This window comes from Oncorhynchus mykiss, chromosome 14 (genome assembly GCF_013265735.2).
Source record: "Oncorhynchus mykiss isolate Arlee chromosome 14, USDA_OmykA_1.1, whole genome shotgun sequence".
In the NCBI taxonomy this organism is placed as follows: Eukaryota; Metazoa; Chordata; class Actinopteri; order Salmoniformes; family Salmonidae; genus Oncorhynchus; species Oncorhynchus mykiss.
In genome coordinates, this window is record NC_048578.1 from 25,784,657 (window position 1) to 25,799,406 (window position 14,750).

General features: G+C 43.6%; 1 protein-coding gene across 3 annotated transcripts in view; it reads right to left on the reverse strand.

Annotated features, from left to right (window-relative positions):
* LOC110489032 (protocadherin-1) overlaps positions 1-14,750 on the reverse strand; it is a 382,124-nt gene that overhangs the window by 187,286 nt on the left and 180,088 nt on the right. The gene's annotated exons all lie outside the window — the stretch shown is intronic.

The following is a 14,750-nucleotide window of genomic DNA, read 5'->3' on the forward strand; positions in this document are numbered from 1 at the left end:
TTTCTTAGCCAAACGTGATGAACAAAATGGAGCTATTTCTCTTACACAAATAATATTTTTGGAAAAAATTAACATTTGCTATCTAACTGAGAGTCTTGTCATTGAAAACATCCGAAGTTCTTCAAAGGTAAATGATTTTATTTGAATGCTTTTCTTGTTTTTGTGAAAATGTTGCCTGCTGAATGCTAGGCTTAATGCTATGCTAGGCTATCAATACTCTTACACAAATGCTTGTGTAGCTTTGGTTAAAGCATATTTTGAAAATCTGAGATGACAGTGTTGTTAACAAAAGGCTAAGCTTGTGTTTCAATATATTTATTTAATTACATTTGCGATTTTCATGAATAGGAAACGTTGCGCTATGGTAATGAGCTTGAGGCTATGATTACGCTCCCGGATACGGGATTGCTCGACACTAGAGGTTAAATCCATTTTAGAATAAGGTTGTAATGTATCAAAAATGTAGGTTAAAAGTCAAGGGTCTGTATACTTTGCGAATGCATTGTAGGGTCCAGTTTAAAATCTAGAGGTTTACCAAACAGTTAAGTAATTAACCATTAAGTTTAGTTGGATTAAATGTTGGTCAAATGTATTTAAGGGAATCATATGAAAGCATTTTGAGAATTGCATTGTGAAAGGCAATTACTTTATATGAAAGGTATTTCTAGATGAAACACTGATTAAGTTTGTTGAAAACGTCAAGTGCTAGAAAACAAATTATTATTACTGTTAATATTATTAGTTATTATTACTATTATTAATAAGGATACACGATATATCGGTGATCGTATCGGACGATATTAGCTAAAAATGCCAATATCGGTATTGGCCAATATCTAGTTTAAAGCCGATGTGCAAAACCGATGTCAAAGCTAACGTGCATAACGCCAGTACATAACGTAATGACGCCACTTAAAATGTTGCGCTATACGCGCAACACAGCATTCCTAAACTAGCCCACAAAGTCTGCTGTGTGGATCGAGCAGTCAACAAGTCGAGCAGTCATTTGAAAGAGTAACAACATTTCAGCGAGACAACTCAAAGGCGAAATCCATTAAAGCCAAGATAATGGAATTCATTGCCATAGACAATCAACCGTTCTCTGTCGTGGGTGATGTTGGCTTTCGCCGACTGGTCCAGCAACGGTACACACTATCAAGTGTGCTATTCTTCAGATGTTGCCCTACCAGAGTCAGACAGTAATAATGTAACTGCTATTAGCTTCACGACATGCGTACTATGGAACGCTGTTTGGGTCTTTGTTGTGTCAAAAAGGATACAGTGGCACTGTCAAAACTGTTTTAGAAAGGTCTGCAAAAAAGCAAACACCAGCCACGAACGATGTGTTTACAATTCCGCGTTGGTAATAATGCATAATTTGTTTGACCGCAACTTCTGAGTTTAGCTTGGTACATAGCAAGCACCAATACAACCAGCCTGAAAACAATGACCAGCAGAAATTGCAGTCATTTTCATTATTCTTAGCAATGATTTAGGAGTCATTGTGAGTAAGTATTAGCTAGGTTGTCACTTGTTGTTCGCCTATTGAAATTGAACTTCAGTTCATGAAAGTAAATAGCTAGCCAGCTACTTAACCCTGTTGCCCAAAGCTAACGTTATAAGCAGCCAGCTAGCTTCATCTGGCTAGTGGGGCTGGACCGCACCAGGTTATGTGTTGCGAAGCTAGCCACAATAAGGATTAGGCACTATAGTGGAATTTGCGGTTTGCCTTCAAAATAAAATTATGTAATTAACAGTGATGCAAAGGAATACAAATAGTATAACTATGCCATACTTTTACTTTGAAGGCTAACCGAAAAGTGCACTTTTGTGGCTAATCCTTATTGTGGCTAATCCTTCTTTTGTGGCTAATCCTTCACAAAGATGGGTCTAACCATCACTAAACAAATAAGAACTGTCTCATAAATTAGGGTTATTTTAAATAATGACACCTAGCTTTTAAGATAGCTAGCTAACTATAGCTACTAAAACAGATTGTCGTTTTGCTATGTTTTTGGGGAAGAACATTGTTTGCATCCATGAGCTAGTTAGCTGTTTTTATGACCAGCACTGTAGGTGTGCGAGACAACTTTACCAGCATCATAGCATGCGTATCGATGAATCATTGTGACATATGAAATACGAGTAATAGTGTAATCATTGAGTAATAACTACGTAAAACATGTATGAAGGCGTTCAATTATTATGTGACGTGCAGTCATATTCAGGTCCTGATTGTTCAACAGGCTTATTCGACACTGGAAATTGTGTTATTTGATACATTAAATACTGTTAAATAGTATATTTTTTGACACGCAAAGATCCAAACGGCGTTACATAGAAATCCTGGTTAAGAATGAAACAACTGAACAAATGAACAACGAAACAGCACAGCAAGTAAGTGAAAGAAATAGGTTTTGATTATGTTTTACTGGTAATGGGGACATACTTAACCTTTTGCGTGTAGGGGGCAGTATTTTCGTTTTTGGCAAAAAAACGTACCCATTTGAAACTGCCTATTTCTCAGCCCCAGAAACTTGAATATGCATATCATTGTCATATTAAGATAGAAAACACTCTAAAGTTTACAAAACTGTAAAAAAAATATTGTTTGTGAGTATAACAGAACTGATATTGCAGGCGAAAACCTCAGGAAAATCCAATCAGGTGGTGCCTCTTATTTTGAAACCTCTCTGTTCCTATGCATGCCTATCCTCCATTTAAAGGGATATCAACCATATTCCTTTTTCTATGGCTTCCCTAAGGTGTCAACAGTCTTTAGACATAGTTTCAGGCTTTTATTTTGAAAAATTAGCTTGAAAGATCACATTGCGTAAGTGGATAGGTGGGGGCTCTCAGAGTGAGTTTTGCGCTACAGAGTAAAGCGGCCATTGTTTCTCCCGGTGTTTTGAAAAACCTACACACCCGTTTGATATATTATCGAATATATATTTTAAAAACAACCTGAAGATCGATTATAAAAAACATTTGACATGTTTCTGTGGACATTATGGATATTATTTGGAATATACGTCTGCGTTGTCGTGACCGCTCTTTCCTGTGGATTTCTGAACATAACGCGACAAACAAACGGAGGTATTTTGGGTATAAAAATAATATTTTTGGAACAAAAGGAACATTTGTTGTGTAACTGGGAGTCTCGTGAGTGAAAACATCCGAAGATCATCAAAGGTAAACGATTAATTTGATTGCTTTTCTGATTTTTGTGACCTAGCTACTTAATGCTTAGTGTACATAATGTTATGTTATGCTATCGATAAACTTACACAAACGCTTCGATTGCTTTCACTATAAAGCATAATTTCAAAATCTGAGACGACAGGTGGATTAACAAAAGGCTAAACTGTGTTTTTCAATATTGCACTTGTGATTTCATGAATATGAATATTTTTTTGTAATATTATTTGACTGTTGCACTATGCTATTCAGCGGTTGCTGACAAAAATGATCCCGCTAACGAAATGGGTAGCGACAAGAAGTTAAATTCAAACAAAATACATTTTTGGTCAGTGCAGTGTGTGTGAGTGTAACCTTTATTTAACTAGGCAAGTCAGTTAAGAACAAATTCTTATTTACAATGACGGCCTACCCCGGCCAATGTTGGGCCAATCTTGCGCAGCCCAATGGGACTCCCAATCACGGCCGGATGTGATACAGCCTGGATTAGAACCAGGGAATGGGGTGATTGATGCCTCTTGCGCTGAGACACAGTGCCTTAGACCGCTGCGTCCGTGTGTGTGTTAACTATTTAACTGTACTAGAATGCTTAAAAGGCTGCTAAAATTGTAAATATCGGTATCATTTTTGATTTTGGCAAGGAAAATATTGGATATCAATATCTGCCAAAAATGTCATATCGGTGCATCACTAATTATTAATAATATTAATATTACTCTTATGGATCTAGACAAAGTCAAACAAAAGTGTGTTTGTGATTCAGAGGTTGCAGTTGAATGCAGTCAGTTGTACAACTGACTAGGTATCCCCTTTTCCCTTAACCCATAAATTGCACTGGTAGCTAATGTAGTATCTCCACAGTACCACTCACCCTTTCGCCTTCCCCTTCTCCCTCTACCCCCACTCCTCCCCTAGACTCTCCCTTCTTATGAGTCTGTCTCTCTGTTTGCTGGCATTTATAGTCAGAGGTAAGGGTGATGTGCAAGGGACACCTAGCTACTTGCCATACTAATCCTTTACCCCATCCACTAAAATCTGTTTTTTCCCTTTTTACTCAGAGAATGATGAATCTTCTGTCAAGCTGTGGGTGTCAGAGGTGACTTGAACAGATGGTATTTTCCTTTAGTATGAGAAGGAATAAACTCGCAAGCACGCACAAGCGAAGCTTTACAGAATTACGCCAAAAAATGAATTCCAGAAAATAACCAAACGAAAGAATATGAAGGGATAGCCAGCATGTTAGGGCATAGCAGATGTAACCCAAGCTTTTCTCTTCTCTTTATTGTGGTTTACTAAACAATTCACCACCCCTACTTGACATGCAGTGTTAATGTAATCAGAGGTGACAGAGGAATTGTCAACGTGCTGAAATCCAGAACCAAAAGGAGAGAAGAGAAGAGATAGTCTGAACTTATGCGACAAATGCCAAAGGCCTTTGTTGACATTACAAACCAGACTGTGTGCGGTAGCAACAGTCAAAACGAACAATGATGAAAAATTGATTATCCAAATGATGTAGTAACATTCCACCTGAATATATGAATTTTAAACGCTCCCTCCCACAGGACGTATGGTGAACGTCTAAACGCTCCCTCCCTCCCTCAGGACGTATGATGAATGTCTAAACGCTCCCTCCCTCCCTCAGGACGTATGGTGAACGTCTAAACGCTCCCTCCCTCCCTCAGGACGTATGGTGAACGTCTAAACGCTCCCTCCCTCCATCAGGACGTATGGTGAACGTCTAAACGCTCCCTCCCACAGGACGTATGGTGAACGTCTAAACGCTCCCTCCCACAGGACGTATGGTGAACGTCTAAATGCTCCCTCCCTCCCTCAGGACATATGGTGAATGTCTAAACGCTTCCTCCCTCAGGATGTATGGTGAACGTCTAAACTCTCCCTCCCACAGAATGTATGGTGAACGTCTAAACGCTCCCTCCCTCCCTCAGGACGTATGGTGAATGTCTAAACACTCCCTCCCTCCCTCCCTCAGGACGTATGGTGAACGTCTAAACGCTCCCTCCCACAGGACGTATGGTGAACGTCTAAATGCTCCCTCCCACAGGACGTATGGTGAACGTCTAAACGCTCCCTCCCACAGGACGTATGGTGAACGTCTAAACTCTCCCTCCCACAGGACGTATGGTGAACGTCTAAACGCTCCCTCCCTCCCTCAGGACGTATGATGAATGTCTAAACGCTCCCTCCCTCCCTCAGGACGTATGGTGAACGTCTAAACGCTCCCTCCCTCCCTCAGGACGTATGGTGAACGTCTAAACGCTCGCTCCCTCCATCAGGACGTATGGTGAACGTCTAAACGCTCCCTCCCACAGGACGTATGGTGAACGTCTAAACGCTCCCTCCCACAGGACGTATGGTGAACGTCTAAATGCTCCCTCCCTCCCTCAGGACATATGGTGAATGTCTAAACGCTTCCTCCCTCAGGATGTATGGTGAACGTCTAAACTCTCCCTCCCACAGAATGTATGGTGAACGTCTAAACGCTCCCTCCCTCCCTCCCTCAGGACGTATGGTGAACGTCTAAACGCTCCCTCCCTCCCTCAGGACGTATGGTGAATGTCTAAACGCTCCCTCCCTCCCTCAGGACGTATGGTGAACGTCTAAACGCTCCCTCCCACAGGACGTATGGTGAACGTCTAAACGCTCCCTCCCACAGGACGTATGGTGAACGTCTAAACTCTCCCTCCCACAGGACGTATGGTGAATGTCTAAACTCTCCCTGGGGACGTATGGTGAATGTCTAAACTCTCCCTGGGGATATATGTTGAACGTCTAAACGCTCCCTGGGGATGTATGGTGAATGTCTAAACTCTCCCTGGGGATATATGGTGAACGTCTAAATGCTCCCTGGGGATGTATGGTGAACGTCTAAACGCTCCCTGGGGATGTATGGTGAACGTCTAAACGCTCCCTGGGGATGTATGGTCAACGTTTAAATGCTCCCTGGGGATGTATGGTGAACGTCTAAAAGCTCCCTGGGGATGTATGGTCAACGTTTAAATGCTCCCTGGGGATGTATGGTGAACGTCTAAACGCTCCCTGGGGATGTATGGTCAACGTCTAAATGCTCCCTGGGGATGTGTGGTGAACGTCTAAACTCTCCCTGGGGATGTATGGTCAACGTCTAAATGCTCCCTGGGGATGTGTGGTGAACGTCTAAACTCTCTCTGGGGATGTATGGTCAACGTCTAAATGCTCCCTGAGGATGTATGGTGAACGTCTAAACGCTCCCTCCCTCCATCAGGACGTATGGTGAACGTCTAAACGCTCCCTCCCACAGGACGTATGGTGAACGTCTAAACGCTCCCTCCCACAGGACGTATGGTGAACGTCTAAATGCTCCCTCCCTCCCTCAGGACATATGGTGAATGTCTAAACGCTTCCTCCCTCAGGATGTATGGTGAACGTCTAAACTCTCCCTCCCACAGAATGTATGGTGAACGTCTAAACGCTCCCTCCCTCAGGACGTATGGTGAACGTCTAAACGCTCCCTCCCTCCCTCAGGACGTATGGTGAATGTCTAAACGCTCCCTCCCTCCCTCCCTCCCTCAGGACGTATGGTGAACGTCTAAACGCTCCCTCCCACAGGACGTATGGTGGATGTCTAAACTCTCCCTCCCACAGGACGTATGGTGAACGTCTAAACTCTCCCTCCCACAGGACGTATGGTGAACGTCTAAATGCTCCCTCCCACAGGACGTATGGTGAACGTCTAAACGCTCCCTCCCACAGGACGTATGGTGAACGTCTAAACTCTCCCTCCCACAGGACGTATGGTGAACGTCTAAACGCTCCCTCCCTCCCTCAGGACGTATGATGAATGTCTAAACGCTCCCTCCCTCCCTCAGGACGTATGGTGAACGTCTAAACGCTCCCTCCCTCCCTCAGGACGTATGGTGAACGTCTAAACGCTCGCTCCCTCCATCAGGACGTATGGTGAACGTCTAAACGCTCCCTCCCACAGGATGTATGGTGAACGTCTAAACGCTCCCTCCCACAGGACGTATGGTGAACGTCTAAATGCTCCCTCCCTCCCTCAGGACATATGGTGAATGTCTAAACGCTTCCTCCCTCAGGATGTATGGTGAACGTCTAAACTCTCCCTCCCACAGAATGTATGGTGAACGTCTAAACGCTCCCTCCCTCCCTCCCTCAGGACGTATGGTGAACGTCTAAACGCTCCCTCCCTCCCTCAGGACGTATGGTGAATGTCTAAACGCTCCCTCCCTCCCTCAGGACGTATGGTGAACGTCTAAACGCTCCCTCCCACAGGACGTATGGTGAACGTCTAAACGCTCCCTCCCACAGGACGTATGGTGAACGTCTAAACTCTCCCTCCCACAGGACGTATGGTGAATGTCTAAACTCTCCCTGGGGACGTATGTTGAATGTCTAAACTCTCCCTGGGGATATATGGTGAATGTCTAAATGCTCCCTGGAGATGTATGGTGAACGTCTAAACGCTCCCTGGGGATGTATGGTGAACGTCTAAACGCTCCCTGGGGATGTATGGTCAACGTTTAAATGCTCCCTGGGGATGTATGGTGAACGTCTAAACGCTCCCTGGGGATGTATGGTCAACGTTTAAATGCTCCCTGGGGATGTATGGTGAACGTCTAAACGCTCCCTGGGGATGTATGGTCAACGTCTAAATGCTCCCTGGGGATGTGTGGTGAACGTCTAAACTCTCCCTGGGGATGTATGGTCAACGTCTAAATGCTCCCTGGGGATGTGTGGTGAACGTCTAAACTCTCTCTGGGGATGTATGGTCAACGTCTAAATGCTCCCTGAGGATGTATGGTGAACGTCTAAACGCTCCCTGGGGATGTATGGTCAACGTCTAAATGCTCCCTGAGGATGTATGGTGAACGTCTAAACGCTCCCTGGGGATGTATGGTGAACGTCTAAACGCTCCCTGGGGATGTATGGTGAACGTCTAAACGTTCCCTGGGGATGTATGGTGAACGTCTAAATGCTCCCTGGGGATGTATGGTGAACGTCTAAATGCTCTGCGCCGGAGAGCCCCCAGACACATGCACTCTCTAACAGCAGCAAACCTGTGCCATTTCCCCAGAGGAAAGGAATTCAGCTTGCCTAAACTGGGAGGGAGAGGGAGAAGGGAGAGATAGAAATACAGTGAGCTCCAAAAGTATTGAGACAGTGATACAGCTGACGTTAAAGTGCAGACTGTCAGCTATGAACTGTTTTGTTATTTTTATCTATATCGAGTGAATAGTTACAGCACTTTTTGTAGCTTGTGACTCTACACATTTGTTAATTTTGGTTGCGTATCATATTATTTTGTTCCCAATAGAAATGAATGGTAAATAATGTATTGTGTCATTTTGGGGTCACTTTTATTGTAAATAAGCATATTCTATGTTTCTAAAGACTTCTACATTAATGTGGATGTTACGATGACAACATATAATCCTGAATGAATCGTGAATAATGATGAGTGAGAAACTTTGATGCACAAATATCATACCGCCAAGACATGCTAACCTCTCACCATTACAACACGGGAGGTTAGCATTTTTCAGAGGTGTATGATATTTTTGCGCCTGTAACGTTGTCACTCATCATTATTCACGATTCATTCAGGATTATCCGTAATTATCGTAACATCCACATTAATGTATTAGTGTTAAGAAACATATTATATTCTTATTTACAATAAAAGTGACTCCAAAATGACACACTACATTATTTAACATTCATTTCTATTGGGTACAAAATAATCTGAAACACAACCAAAACAAACAGCAAATGCATCCAACAAGTTTGTAGACTCACAAGCTACAAAAAGTCATGTAATTACTCAACTAAACAGTAGGTAGTGGAGAGCCTCATTCTGGTCCAAATATGATAATTAGGGCCCTTGTGGAATCCAGGCATTTAAACAGAGCTCAACAATGTAAAAAAAAAAATGTATTGAAAATGTATTAATTTGCTCATGTTTATCATAAGACATGAGCAGAATGCATCAGTGATTCCTATTTCCTGTGACTTTCTGAAGAGGCAAGGAGAATGCCCCTGTGTATGTGCGGTGCGTGCGTATTCCAATGTGTGTGTGCGTCTACCAGTTTGTGTAGCAGTTAGCGATGAAGCTAATGAAAACAGTCTGCTGGTAGATGGAAAGGCCTTCCCAAAAACTCTCAATTAAAATGTAATTACAAAGTAGCATGTGCTTACCTGACAGAATAATACAATTATTTGTCAATCCAGCGAGTATTTGTTTAGAAAACGATTAAATGTAAGCTACTAAAACACCTCTAAACAAAAGCCTCTTGCTTAGGCGCACACAGGAATTAAAGGGTAACTAATACAACAAGTGACTATTTTGAGAGCAAAAACCTAAAAAACCTGAAACCTGGAAAAAGAAAACAATTTTATTTTTCAAGATAATGTGTATTATGTATATTTACTTCATTGTTCTGTTTTAATAAAATGCATAATTTGAAGAACAAACATCATTGTGGCAAATGATATCTAGCAGTAAAACTGTAAATGACACTAATCTCAAGAGAGGACAGGTTAAATGTTAAAGCAGGTTTACGGTTCTCTTACTTAAATGACAGTCCTGATCATGTAGGCCTAGACAATATCCCAAAACAACTAACAATACATTGTATTCATACCTTTTCAGTCATTTAGATTGTAAAGTCATGTCTTTCTACACAATACCATTACAAATGTTTCCAATCTTGGAGGTAAACTCAATAAACTATTCAATCATTTTGCTGTGTATTTCTGATGGAATCAATGCATTAGAATGCACTGAAGGACATCAAAATAGAGTTCCTTTGGCAAAAAAAAAAAGCTGAGGCTGCCTGGCTGGCTGGCGACAGTTTGGATTTGGCTGACTACTCTGTATATATACTGAATAAATTAGAGGTCGACCGATTAACCCGGATGGCTGATTAATTAGGGTCAATTTAAAGTTTTCATAACAATCGGAAATCTGTATTTTTGGATGCCGATTTTGCAGATTTAAAAAAATAATAATACTTTTTCACACAACTTTATTTAACTAGGCAAGTCAGTTAAGAAGACATTCTTATTTTCAATGACGGCCTTGGAACAGTGGGTTAACTGCCTTGTTCAGGGGCAGAACGACAGATTTTTACCTTGTCAGTTCAGGGATTCAATCTTGCAACCTTACGGTTAACTATTCCAACGCTCTAACCACCTGCCTCACGAGGAGCCTGCATTTTACGCGAATACAGCCAAGGTAAGTTGCTAGCTAGCATTAAACTTATCTTATAAAAAACAATCAATCAATCATAATCACAAGTTAATCACTAGTTGGTTAATGATATTACTAGTTTATCTAGAGTGTCCTGCATTGCATATAATCGATGCGGTGCGCATTCGCGAAAAAGGACGGTCGTTGCTCCAACATGCACCTAACCATAAACATCAATGCCTTTCTTAAAATCAATACACAGAAGTATATTTAATACACAGAAGTATAAGCATATTTAGCTAAAAGAAAGGTTAGCAGGCAATATTAACCAAGTGAAATTGTGTCACTTCTCTTGCGTTCATTGCACGCAGAGTCAGGGTATATGCAACAGTTTGGGCAGCCTGGCTCATTGCGAACTAATTTGCCAGAATTGTACGTAATTATGACATAACATTGAAGGCTGTGCAGTGTAACAGGAATATTTAGACTTATGGATGCCATCTGTTAGATAAAATACAGAACGGTTCCGTATTTCACTGAAAGAATAAACGTTTTGTTTTCTAAATGATAGTTTCCAGATTTGACCATATTAATGACCAAAGGCTCGTATTTCTGTGTGTTATTATGTTATAATTAAGTCTATGATTTGATAGAGCAGTCTGACTGAGCGATGGTAGGCACCATCAGGCTCGTAAGCATTCATTCAAACAGCTCTTTGGTGCATGTTGCCAGCAGCTCTTCTCAATGCTTCAAGCATTGCGCTGTTTATGACTTCAAGCCTATCAACTCCCAAGATTAGGCTGCTGTAACCGCTGTGAAATGGCTAGCTAGTTAGCGGGGTGCGCGCTAATAGCATTTCAAACGTAACTCACTTTGAGACTAGGAGTAGTTGTTCCCCTTGCTCTGCATGGGTAATGCTGCTTCGAGGGTGGCTGTTGTCGATGTGTTCCTGGTTCGAGCCCAGGTAGCGGCAAGTAGAGGGATGGAAGCTATACTGTTTTTGGTCCTCCAATAATCGGTATCGGTATCGGCGTTGAAAAATCATAATCGGTTTCCCTCTAGAATAAATATATAAACAACAACAATTTCAACGATTTTACTGAGTTACAGTTCATATAAGGAAATCAGTCAATTTAAATACAGTCATTAGTCCCTCATCTATGGATTTCAAATGACTGAGAAGGGGCGCATCCATGGGTGGGCCTGGGCAGGCATAAGCCCACCCACTTGGGAGCCGGGCCCACCCACTTGGGAGCCAGGCCCAGCCAATCAGAATATGTTTTTCCCCACAAAAAGGCTTTATCACCGACAGAAATACTCCTCAGTTTCATCAGGTTACCGGGTGGCTGTCCTCAGACGATCAAGCAGGTGAACAAGCCGGATGTGGAGGTCCTGGGCTGGTGTGGTTACACTTGATCTACGGTTTTGAAGCCATTTGGACATACTGCCAAATTCTCTAAAACGACGTTGGATGCAGTTTATGTAAGAGAAATGAACGTTCAATTCTCTGGCAACAGCTCTGGTGGACATTCCTGCTGTCAGCATGCCAATTTCACTCTCCCTAAAAATCTGTTCCAGCTCCCCCTCTCTGGAGCACGAGGTCGCCAGGCTGCTCATCATTATGCACACCTGTCACCATCGTTACGCACATCGGCACTTCATCGGACTCACCTAGACTCCATCACGTCATTGATTGCCTCCCCTGCATCTGACACTTCCTTAGTTTCATTTCCGTGTTTGCATTTATGCTGTTTTGTTTCTCTTGTACAGACACTGTTCTTGTTTAGTTTCATGTCTATTTATAATTAAATCCTCATCCTGTACTTGCTTCTCGTCTCCCAGTGTCTGCAGTTACTGAATCATTACAGTGTTGTGTTACAAAACTGCACATGTTTTCCCCAGCACAAGTAGTACTGGGGAATATAGTGATAGTGATCAGCTTCTTCATATGCTGCAACCGTCAGGTGGATGGATTATCTTGGCAAAGGAGAATGCTCACTAACAAGGATGTAACATATTTATGCAGAACATTTGAGAGAAATACTTTTTTTGTGCTTAAGGAACATTTCTGGGATCTTTTATTTCAGCTCATGAAATGTGGGACCAAAACTTTACATGTTGTGCTTTTATTTTTGTTCCATATACACCGTAAATCTTTTTTTTTTTCCACCTGTCCTTTCAAATCCACTACCACCATACACCTGAAGGGGGCACTGTTCAGCATCTCTCATAGACCAGAGCCCTCTCAGTTCCTGAGGCCCCATCTGATTCCCTACTGCTAGGCGGCAGCTCAGTGACAACCATAAATAAGAGATAACACTGTGGCAGGTCTGCAATAACAGCGCTGTTAGAAGAGCCACTGGCTGCAAGGCAACAAAAGTGGCACCTTTTCACACGAGGGGAGAGAACACTACACAGGACACCATGCAAAAGGCTTGTGACTTTGGCTATTAGGGATGAGACAGTACTATGGAAGAAGAGTTGGAGGATAGAAGTGTGTGTGGAAGGAATGGTTGTAATAGTATATGTCAGAGAATGTTCAATTTCTATAGGTGTATACATAGAGATATACAATAATGTAATTTTCTATTTAATTTTATGGTTGTATGCCAGTGGTGGCCCGTGGAACTTTACATCGATGAAGGGCTCATAGTAATGGCTCCAATGGTCCATTCCAGCCATTATTTTGAACCGTCCTCCTCTGATCATGCCCAGGATACCTACATGCTTTCATGGAAATGTTGCTCAACAGAGAAAGGCTCTATTAATTTCCCCGTATCAGTACAATTAACCTGATTATGTCCTACAAGAAAGGAAGCGGAAACACATCTGTGTGTGTGCGTGTGTGTGTGTCCGGCATATGCCTACTATTTCACTCCAACTATTACAATATCTAAACACTGAGAAAGTCACAATGAAACAAACTCTTGCAGATGAAATCAATATAACAAACAGACAAAAATAAACAAACTTGTCTGCCACCACTTCCACAACACCACACTCAGTACCACATTCACATCAGAGAAATGTGTGTCAGACACTTGCACACACACACAAATCCCACACTGTGAGCTCTAAAAGACATTTGGCCAATCTTCACTCACTGCTCAATATCTCCCTGCACATATTACAAAGGAGACTAATTGTCTTCAAAACATTTGGAGGGCCTTCATGGGTTTGATCGTGTTACACAAAGGCACTGCTGTTTATGTGTTGCTGCATTTGTTCTTGTTTTTAGGGGGTCCAATGTTCCAGAGAGAGAGAGAGACAGAGCGCGAGAGAGAGGTAGGGAAATGAGAGAGACGAGGGAGACGAGAAAGACTGGAGGCAGGGAGAGGAGAGAGACGAGAGGCAGGGAGACGAGAGAGACGAGAGGGAGGGAGCCGAGAGAGACGAGAGGGAGGGAGACGAGAGGGAGGGAGGGAGACGAGAGAGACGAAAGAGACGAAAAGGAGGGAGACGAGAGAGACGAGAGGGAGGGAGGGAGGGAGACGAGAGCGAGAGGGAGGGAGACGAAAGCGAGAGGGAGGGAGACGAGAACGAGAGGGAGGGAGACGAGAGCGAGGGAGGGAGATGAGAGCGAGGGAGGGAGGGAGACAGAGAGACGCAAGAAGGAGGGAGAAGAGAGCGATTGAGGCAGGGAGACAGAGAGAGAGAGGAAGGGAGACGAGAGAGACGAGAGGGAGAGGGAGGGAGATGAGAGAGAGAGGGAGGGAGATGAGAGAGAGGGAGGGAGACGAGAGAGAGAGGAAGGGAGACAAGAGAGAGAGAGAGATGAGAGAGGGAGGGAGACGAGAGAGACGAGAGGGAGGGAAGGAGACGAGAGCGAGAGGGTGGGAGACGAGAGCGAGAGCGAGAGGGAGGGAGACGAGAGCGAGAGGGAGGGAGATGAGAGCGAGGGAGGGAGGGAGACAGAGAGACGCAAGAAGGAGGGAGAAGAGAGCGAGTGAGGGAGGGAGACAGAGCGAGTGAGGGAGGGAGACAGAGAGAGAGAGGAAGGGAGACGAGAGAGACGAGAGGGAGAGGGAGGGAGATGAGAGAGAGGGAGGGAGATGAGAGAGAGGGAGGGAGACGAGAGAGAGAGAGGAAGGGAGACGAGAGAAAGGGAGGGAGATGAGAGAGAGAGGGAGGGATGGAGACGAGAGAGAGAGGGAGGGACACAAGATAGAGAGAGAGAGAGAGAGGGAGGGAGGGAGACGAGAGAGAGGAAGGGAGGGAGACAAGAGGGAGGGAGGGAGAGGAGAGATAGGGAGGGAGCCAAGAGAGAGGGAGGGAGACCTGAGAGAGGGAGGGAGAGGGAGGGAGACGAGATGAGAGGGAGGGAGACGAGAGGGAGGGAGAC